The following is a 20334-nucleotide window of genomic DNA, read 5'->3' on the forward strand; positions in this document are numbered from 1 at the left end:
GATTAGTATTGTACCTATTCATTTTTCAGTTTTCTTCTTGTGTGCATAAAAGTAATTAATACTTAAAACTCTACGTTTGTTTGTCAGTTTCTAACGGCGTAACATCGTTTCGCGCGCGACAGTATTTCACGCGGAGAGAGCAAAATGCGCGGACGTTTTGTTCGCCTGTCTTGGCGTCAGAGCGCAGAGAAGATGAAGCTTTAATGCGCCTTTGTCGTTCGAGAGAGTGTGGATGGATGCGCATGGGAATGGTGCAGCTGAAAAATGTGCACATCATTAGCATATAATGTCTCGCAGCACTAGAACCTCAACGTGTTGGGTGGCGCACCAAATGAACCAAATAAAATTAGCCTCGGGAAGCCACTGGCAATATTTTCAGCGATGCGCAGCAGTAATGGGTAAGAGGTGAGAGGCAAAAAGGAGAAATTTTGAGACCTGCTAAAAGTGATCCAGCTTGATTTTTTCATCTCTTCGGTGATGACAGTTTGCACTTTAGTTGATTACAGCGCGTTTTAAAAGTAAATAACATTTTATACAGACTAAAATTGGTAAGTAACGCCATCTAGATGAACAAATTTATAATATGTGTGTAAAGTTGCCTAGTTTTTTTGTTAGATTAGAAAAAATGAAGTTAAGACTACTACAATGCGATGTTTTGCAAAATTTCTACATAAATCTGCGTGAAATGAATATATTCCTATAGTTGCGCGCGTGAAATTGTTGAATGTATAATGTGTTAGCTCATCAGTGACAAAAATAAACATTCCATCTCGTCGCGCGTCTCGCAACACTCGCCTGCACACGAAAACGGATAACTTACGGTAGGCATCTCAGCATCTTCACACATCTTCACTCCCAAGCATCCCGAGCATCCCATCAGGCGCACGAAAAGATGAAGCACGCAGTTTACGCATACGTACGGAGTTTCCAACGCCATGAAATATAGCTGTGTGCGCTAGGAGGTGAAGGAAACGCATAAATATTTTCGCCTCTTTGATTAATGATGCGACGATCCGAATGATCGTGTTTGGTACGTCCCATATTTCACAAGCGGATTGGTACACTCATATATTCCAAAGAATGTTTCAATGAATGCAAAGGGTTGATGTTTAAAATATTTGATTATCCTGTATAGGAATAATTCAAGTGTCTTAGGAGCAGTAAAAAAGCTCCAAGGGCTAGGAAATAGACAGGCTGATGTGTGCTTTGATTGATGAAGACCACCAGATGAAGAAATGTCTTCGGGACATGTATATCAATAGGAGGGACTTTGATGCGGTGGTCTAAAGCGTATCCAAAGATAATTATGTTACTATACAAATAATTTAAGTTTTTATATTAAAAAAATACATTTTTAATTTCGTAGTAAAAAATCTTTTATAATATAGATGGCGCTGTGGCAGTGGTAAGATTATTTGTAGGTTATAGACACTTTCAATTTATTTCTTTTGTCCTCCATGTTGTTATGATTATTCTCCATCGTAATGGTGTAAAATGCCACCGAAGTAGATTTACTCGTCGAATGAGATTTCGTTCAATTTCGAATCGCTGTGAAATTATACGTTTGCCATCGTAAGTGTAAGCAGGCGCGGCGAACCAAAAGTCGACGGCATTTTTATTTATTACCTGGCCGCACCACCAAGCGATTGTTGGTTATACTAAGAGACTAAAAAACTCGAATGGAACTGTATCAAATCTAAAAGTCGAGCGTCCGGCATCAAGAAAAAAAGCAAACACTCGCAGAAGTATTGTGAAAAAGTGAGTTGTAAGTCGTTATTCCACGTTTGCGTTATGTAGTTAATGCGATCCGATACGGACACGCTTATCGCCTAAAACAAACACCGAAGAGACGGCGGCTTCGTTAATAATTGAGTAATTAAATTTGGATTTACAACTGACACATTTTTAATTAAACCCCAATCATCTTACACTTATACCCTGAAAACTTTGGTTTTCTTCGAAATAAAGGTCAAGGTCAACTGTTTACAAATTCAATGTGAATCTTCATTTCCGGTCGTCGTGGTGATGAGATTTCGCACGCTCGAGACGAATCTATTAATCATCTAAAAACAGAAAAAATGTTTTTCTACGTCTAAAATTAGTTTAGGTAGTCGTAGAGCTCGCCATGGAATGAGAACCAGTAATAATGGAATGAGTTATGATTACGACTCCGGGTTATTAGGACATTATCACGAGAACGTCGACAATAAAGATATCGCCGCCCGCCCTTGCTGTTCCGTTGGCCACCGCGCCGTTTCCTTCGCCCAGGACGACCCCGAACCGTTCGATAATAACGCGATCGCTTCTCGACTTAAATCGCCTCGGTGCGTAATGGCCGCGCAATAAAATGACCCTAATACGATTTCACCCCCAAAACAGATTAATTCATAAAGCAGTTGTAAAGATAATGACGTACAATATCATTACGAAGGGTTAAATTATATTCCTTTACACTAAGGGTTACAAATATTTAAAAACTATAAAAATACATAACATGCCACAACATATCTCGCAACTACCCTCTTCCAATCATCTCATTTCCCACCCTTATTTAGTGATGCTAGCGGTATCATGGTAGTAGTGTGATAGTGCCTACTACAACAAAACGGATACATTTCATTTCATGGTAGATTAATATTGGATAAGTTATGGATAATACGAAAGGGTGATAGATTTCCCTAGAGGGGTTGCAAATAGCTACTTGTATTAGAAGCTCATGCAGCAGCTCGCCGACGTCCCGACTTTCCATTCTCCATCCTTTATTTCCTACTCTCTACAAGTCTACAAGTCTACACTCTGCCCACCAAAGGGTGTGGTTTAGGTATAGGTGTAATACTGTTGTAGTGTTTTTACTTGTTCCTTGTTCATTCTTTGCAGAGTTTGACCTTGCACTCTTCTAGTCTACTTCAGGTTTACTCTAGGTGAGGTCCGCTCCTGGTTCAATTTTATCAAGTGCTTTCTCCTCTCTTCACATTGAGGCAAGCATTTAGAATTTAGATAGTGATAGAGGAAAGTGCTGCTGTTCTACGGAGAGGAGTATAAAACGATGGGAGGGTGCCGACGGGCTGATAACTCACAGAGTGTTGGATAATTTTATTGAAATTTTTGAGAAAAATTAGTTATTTATAAGTTTTTAATGTTTTTTTGGTTATATTTAGAGGTTATGTGGGTTTTCCAAGAGTTTTTCTTTTAATTGTTTTAATTGTCATGATTGTGGTGTGGTTTTGGTGTTTTGGGAACAATCTGTAGCCATGGCGGGCAACTCCCGGATAGAGTGCAAAGTTGAAGCCATTAACGTCTTATCGCGTGGGCCGTATTTCCGGCCATATCTCAATAATGCAATGTTGCCGCTTCTCGCCAACTACCAGCCACACCACCCTCTTTTCATTCCTCTCCTTTGCGCTTGCCTTCTTCTCGCGATGTTGGATAGCCGACTCAAACTCTAGGATTGCTCTTTACTCTTTACTCTCGCGCACATCTTGAGCGTTCAGTAATACGCTGCGCTTATGGACTGTGCCTATCTCCGAATCCCGGATTGGCCCACCCCGCCATCATAGCCATAGGCTTACTGGAGAGTTCGCCTAGCTCGAGGTGTGGATCTTCCAAGATACTTGACGCTATCAGCGGTTCGCCCCGGATGTATATTACCTCCGGGCGCCATTTTCAGCCGGCGCACGAGCGCGCGTTTTCTTTTAGCAAATTGCTACCGACGCGAAATATTGCCTCGTAACTTGCCGCCTCCACAAAACTTCCGCGTTTCTCCTCCTGCTCACTGCTGCGCTAACGTCTTTTGCTTTTCGCATTTTTCCCATTCTGTATTTGCGTTCGTGTTTGCGCTTCAAATATTTACGACAGTTTCGCGGCGCTGCTCCACACCCTTAAAATTTACGACTATCTTTGTGTTGCCTGCGCTGTTTTTTACGTTGCTTCCTTCAGTTCCGAGGGCGGGCGAAAATTTTTGGCTAAAATTTATTGCGTGTCGTTTACATTTTTGTTTATTTTCATCTGTGTTTTATGCGCGACGGCGGGCGTCGCTTTTTATTCCAACTCAAAAAACATTTACGAATTATTCCACTCTGTGGATATTTTTAGCTTCTGTTGTAATTTCGGTGTGAACAAGGTACTAAACTATTAATAATCCATATTTCCTTTGCGTAATTTTGCATTTTAATCATGTTTTCACCTATAGGTATAATCGACACACGCGGGGGTAAAGTGTAATGCATCGATTCCGGTCCGGTTTATTGCTTGTAAACGCGTAAAGGCCGCGCGCGTTATTAAGTGCTACTTCGGGGGCGTTTTTCGATCATTCGACCGTTTCCAACACGTCCGAATGCTCGACTTGTACATATGTACTGCCAAACACGCGGCCGGGTGCCGCAATAATTCGTTGCCGGGAGCTTCGAGTGCCAACACGGTCGCTAACAGCACGAAGAGTCGAGAACACAAGAAGGAAGGAGGAACAAACGACTACTAGGGTGGTCAGCGATAATTATTAACTTCGTGGCGTTCGTTCGGATGCAGTGACCACTGAATATTCGATATTATCTCAACTTTAGTCGCAACACAATTGTACAATGTGAAAGTTGATTGATATCTCTCTAAGTGCTGTAAAATATTAAATTTCCATGAAACAGCAGCTGGTTTTCAGGATTTTCAATATTTTTTAAGTATTTCGTTGTGTAGGCAACTAAATATACATCTTAAATAGTAAATAATATATTATTAAATAGTTTAATAGTATTTTAAAGAATATTTCAACGCCAAATCAATTCTAAATTTAAATATTAAAAATTACCAACTGTTGTCTTTATTTGAACTTGAATATAGTTAAAGTATAATTCGGTGTGGCGGCGCTGCGATCTCGAACTCCAAGCGAGATGCGCTCGCAGGATGCGCCGCTGGCTTGGGTTGGCGGCGTTCCTGTGGTGCATATTTTGGGTCGCCTGTTGTGCTGTTTTGTGAAATTTTTGTGTATCTTTATTCATCCGAGAAATGACTGAATACTAAGTGCATCGGGGTTGCAGTTCTTCCACCGTTCGTGTCAAACTAACTGGTAAGTGGAATATTAATGGTGTTTTATTATGTTTTTTGGCGATCTACGCATTGGTAGGTTATACGCAATTTACGCGGGTTGTGCGTTTAGTGTTATACATGTATAATGGCTGCAAGCACAATTACAACAAATCGTGCATCGTTGTAGGTATGTAGTTGCAATGAATGTAAATGCACGTAGATCATTGTTTCAATAAACTGCTTTGTTTTAGGTAAGAACTCTTTGGCAGGTTTTAATAGATTTAGGGGATGAGTCCACTACAGGTTGATTATATCAACTATTATCGGCGTATATTGATGACATATGCAACTACAAATTGACACCACAAACATGCAATTTCTACACTCTACGAAACAAAAGAAGATTAATCCTTTTTAAAACTCCGGTAGCGTTATAAAATTTCCATGCATCATGCCATATTGAAGAGGCAGATTTGTGAGATTAGTTAGTAAAATACAGAAGCGCACGCGGGAGGGCCGCGAGCACCCGTTTTCCACACCGTGTGGCGGCGTGATGCTAATGAGCGTCCGTCATTATGCGTCATGTAGAAAAATTTGATTTACTTTTCTATTAATAACGACCCACAACAGCGACCAGCGCTGGCACACGAATAATATTAATATTAATACTAATAATAATAAAGCGTTGCGCGTGTAATTTATGTTTATGCATAATGCATTCGTTCCACCGTTCCAACAAACCGCACGTTGTGGTTTGAGGTTGGAAGTTTTGATAAGCGTGCGTGAAGACGCAAGATGACCCGCAGCGATCGGAATGTGCGTTGAGCATCAAGACTTAGGACTTGTGTTCCAGCACCAAACAAGATCAGGTAGCATTTCACGCATTTTACAATAATTAAACACTAATTATTTATGAAATTCGGATATTAATGAACAACTGTTTCTAGTTTTTTATATTCTATTAAGTGTGCTGGTGATATGTACAAGAAATTGCATACATATCATCGGAGAAAATCAGGTATTTTGACAGGAGTAACGTAAACAGAATCAGATAAATTTCGAAACAGTAGCCGAGGCGTTAATTAATAGCCGGCGCATTTTCTGCCTTGTAATTGCGCCTTTTTCGAGCGCTCCGTGACAATTAAAAACCGCCGGCGATAATTATCGAATGCACACGTTACACTGTAACCGCGTTACACACACTCCCCTCTCGAGCGCCACCGATTTCCGCCGCTGAGTCTCTTGTCACTCCGCGCAAGTGGAGCAAAAACCTGCGCACGAAATATTCGACTTGGCTACTTTAGTGTTTGAGGTAGATTTCGAGTGAAAACTACATTAATCCATGTCATTGTGCGAGTCATATCGCGCTCGGGCGCCCGCTGTTATGACGGCGCTTTGCCTTTCGAAAGGCAAATTGTGCGTTGGCACCATTAGCCCGTAATTCGTTGGCTTGTAATGAACGAGTAATACAAGCGCCACGTCCAGCGGACATGCAAAGTGCGTTTTGATCCGGTGGTCACTGGTCCACTTGTCCCGCCTGTCTCCAATCAAGATCTTAATCGTGCGCTCGTGTACATTTTATACATTTATTTCAGTGTGTGATGAAGCTGACACAACACACTACTTCAATACCATGCGTTCAGATATTAAAATTAACATAACATAACCTTAAATTACGAGGTTTTCTATTACATTTTATACCTTATTGGACCCAGTGTATGCTGAAATGCAAACGAGTCGCAGGCGAGTGAACAACGAACAGCGCTAATATTAAACGTGTAATCGATCATAAGTAGCTGGCACTTTTGACGGTGAAATGGTGAAAACATGGAGTCGACTGGTGTTAAACGCCAGGAAATATTAAACGTCTGCTTGTAGAGTTTCGCTCGTCGACGTTCACGCGGAAAACTTAAAAAAAAACGACCGTGATTTAAAAGTTTCAAATGAAGCCGCATTTAATTTAATTGTAGGTAAATTCGGTTGCCTATATTATTTCGCTTGAAAAATGTTTTATTTTGTCCGCGTGGCAGCAATGTCATAATTCCAACTGCGCGATAATTGAAATTTATCGCCGGTAATTGCGGTGTGTTAATCAAGCAAAGGAACTAGGTGTCTCACGCGTCTATAATAACGTATTACTTTCTTTTCGAACCGTGTAACAAATTATAAGGCGTGCGCACGACCGCACACAAGTGAATTTCAATTAATCTATATCTTATAATGTTTTGATTTATACAACCGCCAAATATTACATACATATCTTGATGTCTTGCGTGTATTTCGATTTGAATATGTATTTTGTTTCTACCGTTTTAAAGCAATTATTGCGTTTAGTAATCAACACCTTCGGCGTGCTACTAAGTTAATTGAAAACTGGTTTTAATGGTGTTTTCGACGGCGTAGAAGTTAAGAACAAGCTGCGCATGCAAAACATTTAAAGTTACGTGCGCTTTTCACGCTTTAATGAATAGACACCCAAGCAATCACTGTAGATAATGTTAATAATTTGACCGGGGGCCGTGAATGGCAATCGTGGGATAATTTCGGAGCTTCTTGCTCGACACTACCCACCACCTCCAGAGTTTGTATGTTTATAGTTTAACCTCTCGGCAAAGATGGGAGCTATGTTCCACAGCTATCAACCTGTAACTAGACACCTTGTGGAGCGCTCGGTTTCCCACTTTCCCAGCGAATATCGCGCGCTCGTAAATAAAATTATCCACACGGACAGACGCAATTTTTGTTCATTGCGTAGACATTATATCCGCACGCAAAAAATAAGCACAATTTTGTATTATAGCAAGTCCCCGAGGAGTTGCGTAACTAACTGTATTGCGGTTTTTCTTTTTCGGAAAGGGGCCAGTCAACAATATCAACTTGATCCAAATTGGAGTGAAGTGGAGTGAAATTTAAGTGAACGAGGGAGGATGAGGCAGGAAAAAAGTTGTTCACTTGTTCGCTTGTTTGTCCTCTGCGCTTTGCATGTACTCCCTAAAGTATCTCAATTTATGTATCGCGCCCTCATCCCCTTCTTTAACCCCCACAACGCAGCAGCCGGGCCTTAATTTGATGCTTTACGCGTTTTGTTATGTCGCGCACGTTGTGCCACCCGCTTTATTGAAATGTCAAGTGAAATTGTGGGAAAACGTGGGAATCGCGACGTCACGAATTTATTTCGATCGGATTGTATCGCATCGAAAAAGATGTACACTCGACCAGATAGAATATAGATATGTGTTTGCGATGCGTGCGGCTGGCATGGCAGGCGCATGAAATAAATCATTTTTGATTTTGATTTATTTGTTAGGCGGCGCAGGCGGTTTAATTAGAGCTTTCACAAGTTGAGAACTCGTGTAAGAATTGGCGCGCAGAGACAATACAAGAAACTAAATTTAAGTGAGAAGACAACCGAATGCGAAATGATTTAATTGAAATTAATTTCGTACGCTTGCACCTGCATTTCGAGTGTTTTCGCAATGACTTTGTAACTTTGTGCAAAAGATTAATGGAGAGATTTTTATGTGGGTAATGATTCTATTGCGGTTTTGATGTGTCATTTATCTTTGTTCTTACTTGAATGTAAAATTCAGACACTTGTTATAGCAACATAGGCAACTTCATAAACAAACCTCAATTAGCAAGCAGGTTTGAAAAATGTAGTTGTCGGAATATCTTGACAAACGTGTAGGTATGTTTTATCACTAAATCAGTCTCAATTTCTTCGATTTTAATTTTAATTGTCCTTTCGTTTTATTTAACGCACTGCGAGTGCGTTGCGCAAATGTCGGCGAAGAGTGGCGTGGAGCGTAATGGGTTTTCTGGTGAAGAAATAGATTACTATCAATACGCTCTGACTCTCCATAAATAACAACTTTATTGCGTTCATTACTGATTTATAGCCGCCGCTCAAAGTAAACCGCCACTGGTGTTTTTATCACCAGACGCGGCCGAACGATGCCGGCGAAATAAAGGCAAAACTCAAAACACCCGACACTTGCAACCTCGCAAGTCCACGCCAGCAAAACACTCGGAAAGCGTTTCTCAAAGCGAGAACAAAATAACAGCAGAAGAAAAAAGCAGCATCTGAAACAAAAGGCACCATATAGAAAAGTTATTGACTCGAGGATGTTGGGCTATCAGCACCACGCACGCCGTATAATAAATTCTTCTACGAATCTATCTAATATTTATTAAACCGACCGTTAACTTTAATCTCGAATTATACGATTAAACATTACATTCGGATTGTAATTCAAAGTTTTTGACGTTTTTAGCTTGAAAAGAATTTAATATTTTATGATGTTTTCAAAGAAAAACTATCGTTTTATATTTCTAAGGGTTGTTGGTGGATGGAAACGTCTAAACGCATTAATGTCATACATAGGCCCACTAAATGTTTCAAAATATGTCCATTTGAGAAGTGTGCTTTCGTTTTAATTTCGTTTCTCCGATTGCATCAGGTAATTTTCATTTTATTCCTTGTTTCCTTTGGTTTGTGCGTGTTTTACATAAATGTTATTTATGCCATCTCCATCTGCTTGTTGGACATCGTTGCTTTACCAGCATTTTATGGTTTTGGGTCGTTTTTTGTCGTTTCACACCCCTTTCAAATGGGATATGTTTCGATATGTGTTCCATAGTCTTATGTCATAAGCGCGTGCGTTCTGTCCATCTGCATCTGCATTCAATTTAAAGCTTTACAAGCAGTTTTCAACCAGCTGGTTGCATAAAAACTACTTCCGTTGCAAGAAGTGACACGTTTGCGTCATTGATGACGTCATATTTCTTCGCAGGATTTTTTTTTAATCATTTTAATTTAAATTCTGCGGTGATTTGCAAATTTGCGTTTAAAAATTGACCCATTATCCAAAATTAATTGTGAATTTAATCGATTTTCACACGTGCTGCAATTGTATACTTTTTGATAACATTATGAAGTTTTATACCGAAACGCGTGCAAAAAGCGATTACGCGTTAATTTAGCATTGCATTTGCGTTAATATAGGAGAACGCGTTTAATTAATCGACGAGTAACATGTAAACACGATTAATATCATACAGTGCGTCCAGAATACGCAAAATCATCACAGTGCTCTTGAAACTAGTTTTTATTAAACTCTTGAGCTGTATACACACTGTATATAAAATATATTTATTTTATATCTAGTAATTTCTTCTTGATGTGTGATTTCTGCTTTGCAGGAAATCAATATTAACATATTCTAATTTCTTTTAATGTTACATGTCACGCACACGCACGTATGTAATGGGGCATTATAAATTAATAAACACATAATATTCAAATAGCGGTACAAGCTACCAGGATGCGATGCATTCGAGATAATCAAATAGACACCTACATCGATATTCTATTAGTTAATAAAATTAAAATTTTAAGATCATTTTGGAATTTTTATTGTAGTCATTTTAATGCGACGCTTTGGGGATCAAAATAATCGTTATACGCGACACCAAATGAGGATGAGTATTATCATCCTGGTTATGACTGCGGAGCTGTTAAACATTTTAATGTTTGACTATTTTGTAATATGTAGCCTCATCAGGAACGTGCAGCATGTATAACTCTATTATTCGTGTCGTTGGTAGCCATCTGAGGAGTAGAGGCTAGGCGCAATAAAAGTTACATTTTCGGTATGTTAATGTTATGATTATTGTGAAGATTTTTGATGGCAGTTTTTGGAAATGCAGTAACATCGTAAATTTCATTTTAATTTTCTACTAAATAAATATTTGATTTATTAATATACAAGCTGCTTAGATCATTATCAGTAGGTTAAAGGTTTTATTAAATTGTGTTCCGAGTAGTTTAGACTGCGCATGAGCGAATAACTAAACATGAGTGATCAGAACTGCGCTTAAGTCATAAAGGCGGAGCCAAAATATTCAAAAATTGTGTACAAAAATGTTTTTGAATAGATTAATTATTTCTGAAACAAGCTGTATTTGCATATGAACGTTTCGTGTGTATTTAAATTTTTATGGACATTCTTAAATAATGATCGAGTTAATAATGCGAAGCGATGAGTTGAACGCGTCCAACTCCATCACTCCGCGCAGCGTTTTGTTGCGTTTTGTTCGGACCGGCGTTTTATTCGTCTCTTTTCATAAATTTCAATATGACACCTGCCCTCGCGTCACTTTTTATTGCTCGATGGGAATTTATAACGTCCGTGCTCGTTAAACGTTTCTATTATTTGTTATTATTTTCATTCTTTTCGTTTATTTTTGGTCCATTGCATAAATAAATTCAATTACCGACTTATTTTCAATTTTGGGTTTCTTAATTACAATGCATCTAGCATTTTATACACTTATAAACATATCTATTATTTTAAGTGTGTTTTTAGTGTTTAAGAAAGACGTAAGTGCGATTATTGTTTCTGAGCGTGTGGTCCATGGCAAAAAGAAAATTGTTTGCGATTATTTGCGCCAAAACGAGCAGACTCATTAACTCTTAAGTTGGTTTCTCACATAATGCTAAGCATTTGGAATGAGTGTGTAAAATTTAAGAAGCACGTCGAATGAAGAGAGAAGGCACTGTGGGGCTTTTTCAGCTACTCGCCGACCTGCCGCTAGCCGTATTGTCGCTGGTTATTAATCAATTCGCTCTTATACGGCTAATTACCAAATTAAATGAGTGACATGCGTTGCGATTTGTAATGACCGAATTTGTTAGACCTTTATGCATGTGCCCGAAACAAGCACGTCCAAGAGACCTCGTCTTCTGCTTGGAATTGAAGATGAAGACGATCGTGGCTCTTTTGGACCACACACGCATCCATTATAGAAAAGGTATGAGTTGTTGGCTACTATACTACACACACTCAATGAAATTTAGTCGTGTGGAGACTTAAGACTTCACTTTCTAATCTGTTCTGACTTCGCATCATAGATCAGTGTTAGGTAGCTTGTGTTTGTGTTTGGTAATCAGGCACGAAATTCGGGTCACACTCAGTGGATATATCCTTGATGTATTTCCGAATAGATGAACTGTGAATCCTCATCGTGTAAATCATTTTCAACAACCACGCGAGTAAATAATCTATGAGAAAACGTCAGATGACGTTTTGCCTTAAAACGACCACATTCTCTTTGCTAATTATGATCTACCCTCAGAAGCGGATGAAAAATTACTTTCCTTCACAAAACATATGTCAAGTGACAGCTTACTCACAAAAATAATTAACTTTGAGATATGAAAATTAAATTTTATGCGCATGCGCGAATAAAAAACACTGCAAAACACTGTAAATAATCTTCATGTATCTAATATTCCATTAGAAAATTAACTTTTTACTCAAAGCACATTTTTTTACGGCGGTTTTATTAGGATTAGTTACATTTTATGCGCCGTCTTTATTTCTGGCACGACCTGTCAATATCTCGTCGTCGCATGTCGTCCCGCAGCATTAGCATGCGTAATTAAATATTAATTAATGCATAAAAATTGTAATATAATGTTTTATGCGCCTGGGCACGACGTGCCTCCGCGCCGTGGTCTTAAATTTTTTTCCAAGCACCTTCTTGACACCGCCGCATGTAAACTTTAATTGAAAACGGAAATTTGCATATTATTCGCGCAGCTGTGCACCGGTGGTGTGCCGCATCACTTCGCGACTTCGTGATGGCATTACACATTTAAATGGCCGCGGTGCTCGCAAATTGCGAGGCGAAATTTTCTAATTTTAAATAATAACACGCGGGTTATATCTGCTATACTTACATTAAGGTATAATCGCGGTATGCCGACAAAATCCTGCTCGCAATAAATATTTAATGAAAATTTAATAAAAACGTTTAAGAAGTAATTTAGGTTTTTACATGCTGCGGACGGGCATAATCGTAATTTAATCGAATTATGACATGTACGCAAGTAATCGATTTCGATGCGATAGTGTGCAATCTGTTTTTAATTTGAGCGAAACTTTTTAGTTTTCCGAGCAGTGTAAAGTTATTTCATTTTATAAAAATTCTGTTAACGTTTTTACGATGCTTGTGAGTATCAACCTTCACATACGTCGGATAAAGACTTATCAGTACAATAATTATTATTGTAACAATAAACTTTGCTTTTTATTACCTTTTAAAATATTGGTAGTTGAAAATCGTTGGCGTGTTTAAAAAAATACGAAAATCAATACTTCCGTATGTGAAAAACCGTAAATTATCGATTGTATTGAATGGTGATAACCAAAACAGATTTTTTCCTGTGTGTAATTGTGATTATTGAAGTTTTTGCAGAATGCACATGATCAATATTCATATCATGCCGAATGACGCTCATCGAGCATAGGCGTAATGTAATGGGCATTAATTTTTCACGTCTTAGCATCACGTTGCCGGCGTAATTTATGACTTACTCACATTCGTCTTCGGCCGGGATTCTATTAAAAATGCAAAGCGGCTCGAGTCGCCTATGCTCGAAGCACTCGGGAACATGCAAGAAGTACATATCATACATACTCCACACGCGCATAACAAAATACATCAATGTGTGAGTGCTGAAGAAGCAGCATTTCTTGTTGCTTCTTCGCCTCGGCGGCACGCTCGCCCTGTATTTTAATACTCATCAGTCATCATCGCTCGCGGTCATTACGTAACGCACGCACGAGATGAAAATGAAGCACGGATGTAGCACAACCGAAAAAAGCCTAAAATGGCACAAATGCGATGCTTTACATACGCATGAACTTTAATTGGAGTAAATTATGATTTTCAATTGTGTGTGAAATATAATAGTTTTCCACCATTGTGACACATTTAAAAAGGCATTTAACTTGCGCGTTTTGTCGGTGAATTGTTAAAAGAGTCACCAACTAATTTTCCCGCATGTCAAGGTAATAACCATCAATAAGGATCCATTAAGTGTGTGTAGAAAAAATGCGTTTTAATGTGTTAAGCACCACTCGAACAGGAAATGACATCGACTTCCGGTTTTCTGGAAGTTGAAAAAAAAGAACAGATTGTCACGACATACAAAAGTTGCTTTAATTTTTTGTAAAATACGCGGAAAGCTTGCAAAATTTAAAAAAAAAAAGATAAAAATTACGCGCCTTGTTAAAAATTAAAATACATTCTTGTCAAAGGACAATTTAATTAATTAAAAAATCCGTGATTCCAAGATGCAGATATCAAATAATTAATTACTCATTGTGGATGAGGGTTGGCTCATGAATATTAAACACAGTATTAAAACATTATTAATTATGCTGACCTTTCGCGACTCGCATATTACATTTGACAATGTTGATCGTTCATATCAGAATATCAGAACATCAGAAAACATGGTGAAAGAAACCGAAATAAAATACGCGTTTCCATCCACAGTTCCAGTTCGTTTATTGTTTGTTGCATTCTAAGATAGCGTTTGTTTTGTTGCTTGCGCTGTGCAGGTTTTGTTTGGTCGTGCTGAGTATAAATTCTCGTTCGTTATGCAAATGAGGCGCGCTCTTAATCTAATAATGCGATCTTGATGAGAGCGCGCCCGACTCTGCAAATATGCCACGCGCTTCGAAGTCATGCTGGCGATGTGACATTTCCCATGTTCGCGGGTATATTGAATTCGTGAAACGAATCGCTGAAAAATGCGCGATAATTTTTCTACTAAATTGCACCGGCACGCTCTGTTACTATGATAAAAGGAGCGCAAAAATGCACAAAACCTACATTAACGTCCGCTTCGATTAATCAAATATTTTGCAAGTTTAAATATAGTTTCAAACGCGTTTTAATGATTAATTAGCTACTATTTTTACTATAGGCCTCCAACATTACACGCGAGTATTAGTAATTGTTTTAAAAGCTCTTAACAAAGTCCCTATCGAATTTCTTTGTGTGAAACTTGCGACACACTTTAAAAGTGCGCGAATTCAGCGTGCTTATCTCAATACCTCGCCATTACTAATAATTCTCCTCGCTGATAAAGCTGTAAACCGAGCGAGGTGCGTCCGGATCTTTAATTGCAGACATTTTTCTGTGCGTGTTGGTCAGCAAACGCGGATTGGCTTCGAAATTAAACATAACGGTTGAGCATTAAGTTGTAATGCACCTGCTTTGTGCCATTCGCGTCGTCTGCGGCACACTCGACCAGAACAAAATTAACTATAACAAATTGTAATCGACAAATTTCGCTTATCGCCGACGGATCTCGCTCACTGGCGAAATTAATGCTTGCCATTTAACATCAACCAACACACCATAACACTGCTACCGACAAGGAAGCGTGTGCCCTTTGGCAAAAGAATAAACGTGCATAAAATGGCATGAAATTTTTCAAAATAACATTTCTAAGTTTATTTATAGTTTACAAATAATTTAAGACCAATTAAAATTATTATACGTATAACGTCATAATTTCTACCCTTATCTTATTTTATTATTTTAACTAGTACCTTGTAACAATTAGCAGATGATAAGTAACTTGCAACATTTCATACTTCCTTCAGCGATCGAAGGTGGTAATAAGCGTCAATAACAATAAAAATATGAAATATCGTTAAAACATAATTAACTCGAGTTGAGGACGTTATAACTGAAATTTCTACGGGTACATATCTGTTCGGGCAGGACTCGCGGTATGCAAATGTAACGTTTACGTTATTATTTTCAAACTGAAAAAAACACGCCTATTCACTGTAGTTACTTACAGATAAATATATGACAGCAGCTTATAATTAGCTTTAAGTCATTACCAACTAAATGACTTACCAAAAATTCCTTTAATTTCAATGATAACTAACTAATACAAATAACAATACAATTAATGTTAGTTGCAAAAAGTATTTTTCTGCTAAATAAATTATGTTTTGCAAAAGTTTTACTGCATATGTGTTGTGGTTGCGGTTGTGATGGTGGTGTGGCTAGCACCTGATAACAAAATGGGTGTATAACCTATAAGTGATAGCCTACATGCATAGCTTTCAAGTGGAGTTTCAAAGCGAAAACGTAAAAATTGTGCCCGCATTCCAATTTGCAAACACATTTACAGACAGAAACGAGCAACTCCTTGAAGTAAGCCGTTTATCAATCATATTCTAATGACATATGTTGTTAATTAGACCTTCAGCGTATATATGTGAACTCAATCGGATATAACGACATATTTTTTACATAGTGCGCAAAAAATATATTTTCCACACGTGATTGTGAAAATTGAATTTTACAGTCTTGCTGGATTGTTTAGTGTACGGTCGTGTCAAGAATAGATTATTGAAACTGCCATTACATCTAAGTACACCTTTTGTCGGCGCGTTCGCTTTCCGTCTTTCGAAAACTGGAGGGCATCGGTGTGGTTTGACTGAATTATCTGTTAAACTGGTGCTCTAATTGATTTCCAAGAGAGAAGCATGCGATGCACGTCTACACAAGGCATTATACAACCGATTCGAAATATATTGGTTGTACTATGAGATTATGAGATGCTTCGTTGGTTGCTTGCTGGGTGTGTGAAATATTACGGCACCCGCTGGTATAAAACAGTTGGGTCGTTCATTACGAATTATCCAAGGTGTTCCATACATAAATAATCTGTAAGGTCGATTCAAAGTATTTTCAAAGCCGAAGGGAACCAGCGCCGGCAGACGCAATGAAACTAATTAACATTAATTATAAACAATCACGAAGTCAACTCGCGGTGTGTGAAAAGTGCACAAATTGAAATTTAGTAATTTATTAATTCATCTAATGGTTTTGTTGACTTGTGTAATGCCCCATCGCCTTGAGTTGCACACAGACTGCAATATTATTGCATTAGGGAATGGGCAATAACATCTCGACGTTCATCGCCATCCACTGCAAGGATATATCGATATATGAATAATAACCTCTCACACATTCAAACAGATTGTATGAAACGTAATGGAATTACACAACGTTGTTCGCGCACCGTGTAAAGCAATACGACATTCGACAGGTCAGTAATCAAACTGCGTTTGCCGCTATCGGAATTTAGCAGTAAGGAAACGTGGAAAACGAAAACACGAACTTACAACGAGGATGTTCACAAGACTACACACGCTAATTGGCGTTTTGTCTTTCCGAAGCCGATGTTTCCACCTTTTTGGCTTTGGATCACATTATATTCACGTGGACGCACAGCGCACGCTTGTTTGTTTGTTTGTCGTGTGGTGAATTGCGATAAAAATCTCAATCGAAAGTTGTAGAGTACAGGTACTAATCAAACGCAAACAAATAACAAGTTAGCGCGGCGGAATTGAATGGCAAAACGTCTGCGTACGCAAATTGTAATCATTTGCAACATGAACACGACTTGCCCCACGGCGTACGCGCCGACAGTTTGTACGAAATTGTAAAATCCGGCGATTGATTTCGCATTTCCGGGAAGCGGGACATTAGCGCTAACAAACGCTTTCATTTTTCCTGCTCACCGAAACACTTAGCCGATTATTACTATAATTAAAATTAATTTCTGTACGTCGGTATAACTTTATAAACATATTTGTTTTTGGTCTGTATACGAAATTCTAAACATTTTTGAATATTGCATGCTGGGAGATTAAACGATGCGATGGGTGTTTCCGGGTGTATTCTAATGACTTCGAATAAATTAAATTAGTATTTATTGGGCATTGCGAATGCGTCTTTTTGTGGATAGTGTGTGCGTAGATTAGGTTTGCTTCACGCTTTGAGCGAACGCGTCCGGATCATTGATTCGCATCGGTAACGGCATCGACTTTTTGATTACATAATAAAAGCGTGTAAACCCTCGACACTACAATGCACTTTGAATGCATTCAAGTGATTCCATCTTACTTCCTCTTGCCAGAGAGTAGTCGGTACGATTAGTTGACTCTTTGATCGGTTTGATTGCGCTGCTGCCCGGGGATATTTGTTTTTAAATAGCTGGTTTACATGAAGAGGGGACTGGACCTTCGAATCTGTATAGTACCAGCGAGGGTGAATTTGAGATATGGGGGTGTTCCAATCGGCGTAAAATTATGTCATAAATTTGTGCAATTTGTCGGTGTCGGTAACAAACGCTACGGTTATTCTGGACATAAATATTATTTTTGTAGTTTTTTAATTCGCCCTGTAGAATTATTTAGATCACCACCTCATACCACCTCCTTGGCCGACCACAGTGATGGAAGAACAGGCAAATTTTGCCTATGATGAGAGTAAGAAGAAGAAGAAGACCACCTCATACAACAGTTGTTATTATAACAGGTCCTGTTTGCCTTGCATGCATACGATGTGCATTCTTAAATACGCATTCTGCAATGTGTAGCCAGCGAAAAACGACGAGGGTGTTATACTGATTTATGGCGACGGCCGTTCCGGTTCTATTCAGATTTAAATTAACAGCGCAACGCCGCAGGGGCAGGAAAAGGCGTGTGTCTTCATTTCTGCACACACTACTTCAATGTGAATGCATTGTGAACAAAAATAAGTTCGAAACATTTTTTAAACACACTGTATGCGGACAATGCAGCGCCAATAAGCGGAAAATTGAATTTTTATTGTTATTCGTAACTTTGCACGCGTTTAACGTAATTTTCGTGAGAGTTTGGGAATCTTACATGCGGTACACAAGTTTAATTCGAATCTCTCATTTTTTTTGTTTAAATTAATTTGTGTAAATCGTCGGCGATCAAATTTGCCAATTATTTTCACGCAATAAATTGCCAATCTTAGTTGGCTCCCATCATCTTATGAGCGTGCCTACATGTTGATTCTCTCTCGTAGCAGGTCGCCACCGCCAGAGTTTCGAGACTGTCGACGTCTTCGGCGACGCGTTTTACGGCTCGGGTGTCTCGTTACTCGCGGTTTCATGTGGTCGTCAGTCGTACAGTCGCGACCATACATCATTAATTTAATTAAACAATTCAATAATAACATGTTTAATTGAAATGTACGCTTCACTAAAACTACACCTTAAAACAATTCGTCAGATTGGCTAACGGGGCAATAAACTTTCGATATCAGATGATATAATTTTGAAATTATTCTGATATTCAATTATCAATTTTGTGTAGGTGAGTACGAAATCAATTAAATTGAGCTAATATAAAATGATGTTCGGAAAGTTGGTGTAACTGCATTTACGTTTCAATATCACACATTTAGATTTTATTACGTAATACGAGTGCATTAGTTATAAATGTCAATAAAGGTAAAGCGGAGTTTATTACACGCGCGTTTTCGATCGGCCGGTGGGCTCCGCGAGACGCCACCAGACTGTAACAGCCATTATGGCAGCGAGACGGCGCCCAGATGCAAATGCACCAACAGCAGCAGCAGCAACAAACGACGCAAACAAAAACAAACATATTCACGAACATCGCGCGGATGGCGCGGCGGCGATCACGAGTGTGCAATCGAACATAACGAATCCGCAGACGCTAGAGGTGCCACTCGGTAATGCGTTTGTAATTTCCATTTACGCTCGGCCTCTCGAATGCAACAAAACGCGCAAAGTGTTATTGGAAAATTTAATTATGATTTTTAATTAATGTCGGTCGAAAGTTTAAACTTTGTCATAAAACTACGAAACAGTAAAATAAGTGAGAGCTAAACCAAACCAAAAATAGTGAGCGTACCTATAAGGTATTGGTTTAAATGTGTTAATGACGTTTTTTATTTTATTTTGGAAAAATGTAAAAATGTAATTAAACTTGGCAATGCCCAAACGTTCGGTTTGAAATTATTTTTCTTCGGAGCTGAAAATAATTTACAGCTTTTTCTAAAAATTTACCATTTGACTTTTTGACTTTCTAAACATCCTAGCTTCTTTTATTCCATTGTTAAATAGATACCACCTTGCCTTCCGAGTATAAACACGCCACGACACTCTGTCTTCAGACAATGATCACCATTGGGGGTTGAAATGCATACCATCCGGCGTAACGGAAGGGGTACACAATTTTGAACACGTTTACAACTCCACGTCACAAGTCACAATGAATCATAAACGTAAATATTTTGCCATGACGATTTTGAACGGATTGTAAATCATTTACGCCTAATGAAAAGACGGATTAGTTTTGTGGTTTTCGCATAATATTCATATACACGTCATAGAATCACTCGAATATTTTCCATATAAAAAAATGAGTAAAATTTAAATTTAAAATTTTATTGCCTTTTTTAAACAAAAAAAATCTCGGTGTATTATTAAAATACAGGCGTTGTTTGGAAATCTATATCGACAATGTCCTTTGTGACGTGTCGTGAGTTATACGCGTAAATGCATTAATATTTTACATGATAAGGTAAACATAGAGTAATAACGTTGGAAAATAATCGTAAAAGAATGTAATTTACTAGTTTGTCAAATTT

General features: G+C 38.5%; 1 long non-coding RNA gene across 1 annotated transcript in view; it reads left to right on the forward strand.

Moving 5' to 3' along the window:
- Positions 1-4916: 4916 nt before the first annotated feature.
- LOC135795771 (uncharacterized) overlaps positions 4917-20334 on the forward strand; it is a 59206-nt gene continuing 43788 nt past the window's right edge. Inside the window, exon 1 of the long non-coding RNA XR_010549142.1 lies at positions 4917-5056. This is a non-coding gene — a long non-coding RNA (uncharacterized lncRNA). The remainder of the gene's footprint in view (positions 5057-20334) is intronic.

The sequence above is a fragment of the Atheta coriaria genome, unplaced genomic scaffold (assembly GCF_025399875.1).
Source record: "Atheta coriaria isolate IRGN ID8LTWV9N9 unplaced genomic scaffold, Caltech_Dcor_3.1 hic_scaffold_7_pilon, whole genome shotgun sequence".
NCBI lineage: Eukaryota > Metazoa > Arthropoda > Insecta > Coleoptera > Staphylinidae > Dalotia > Dalotia coriaria.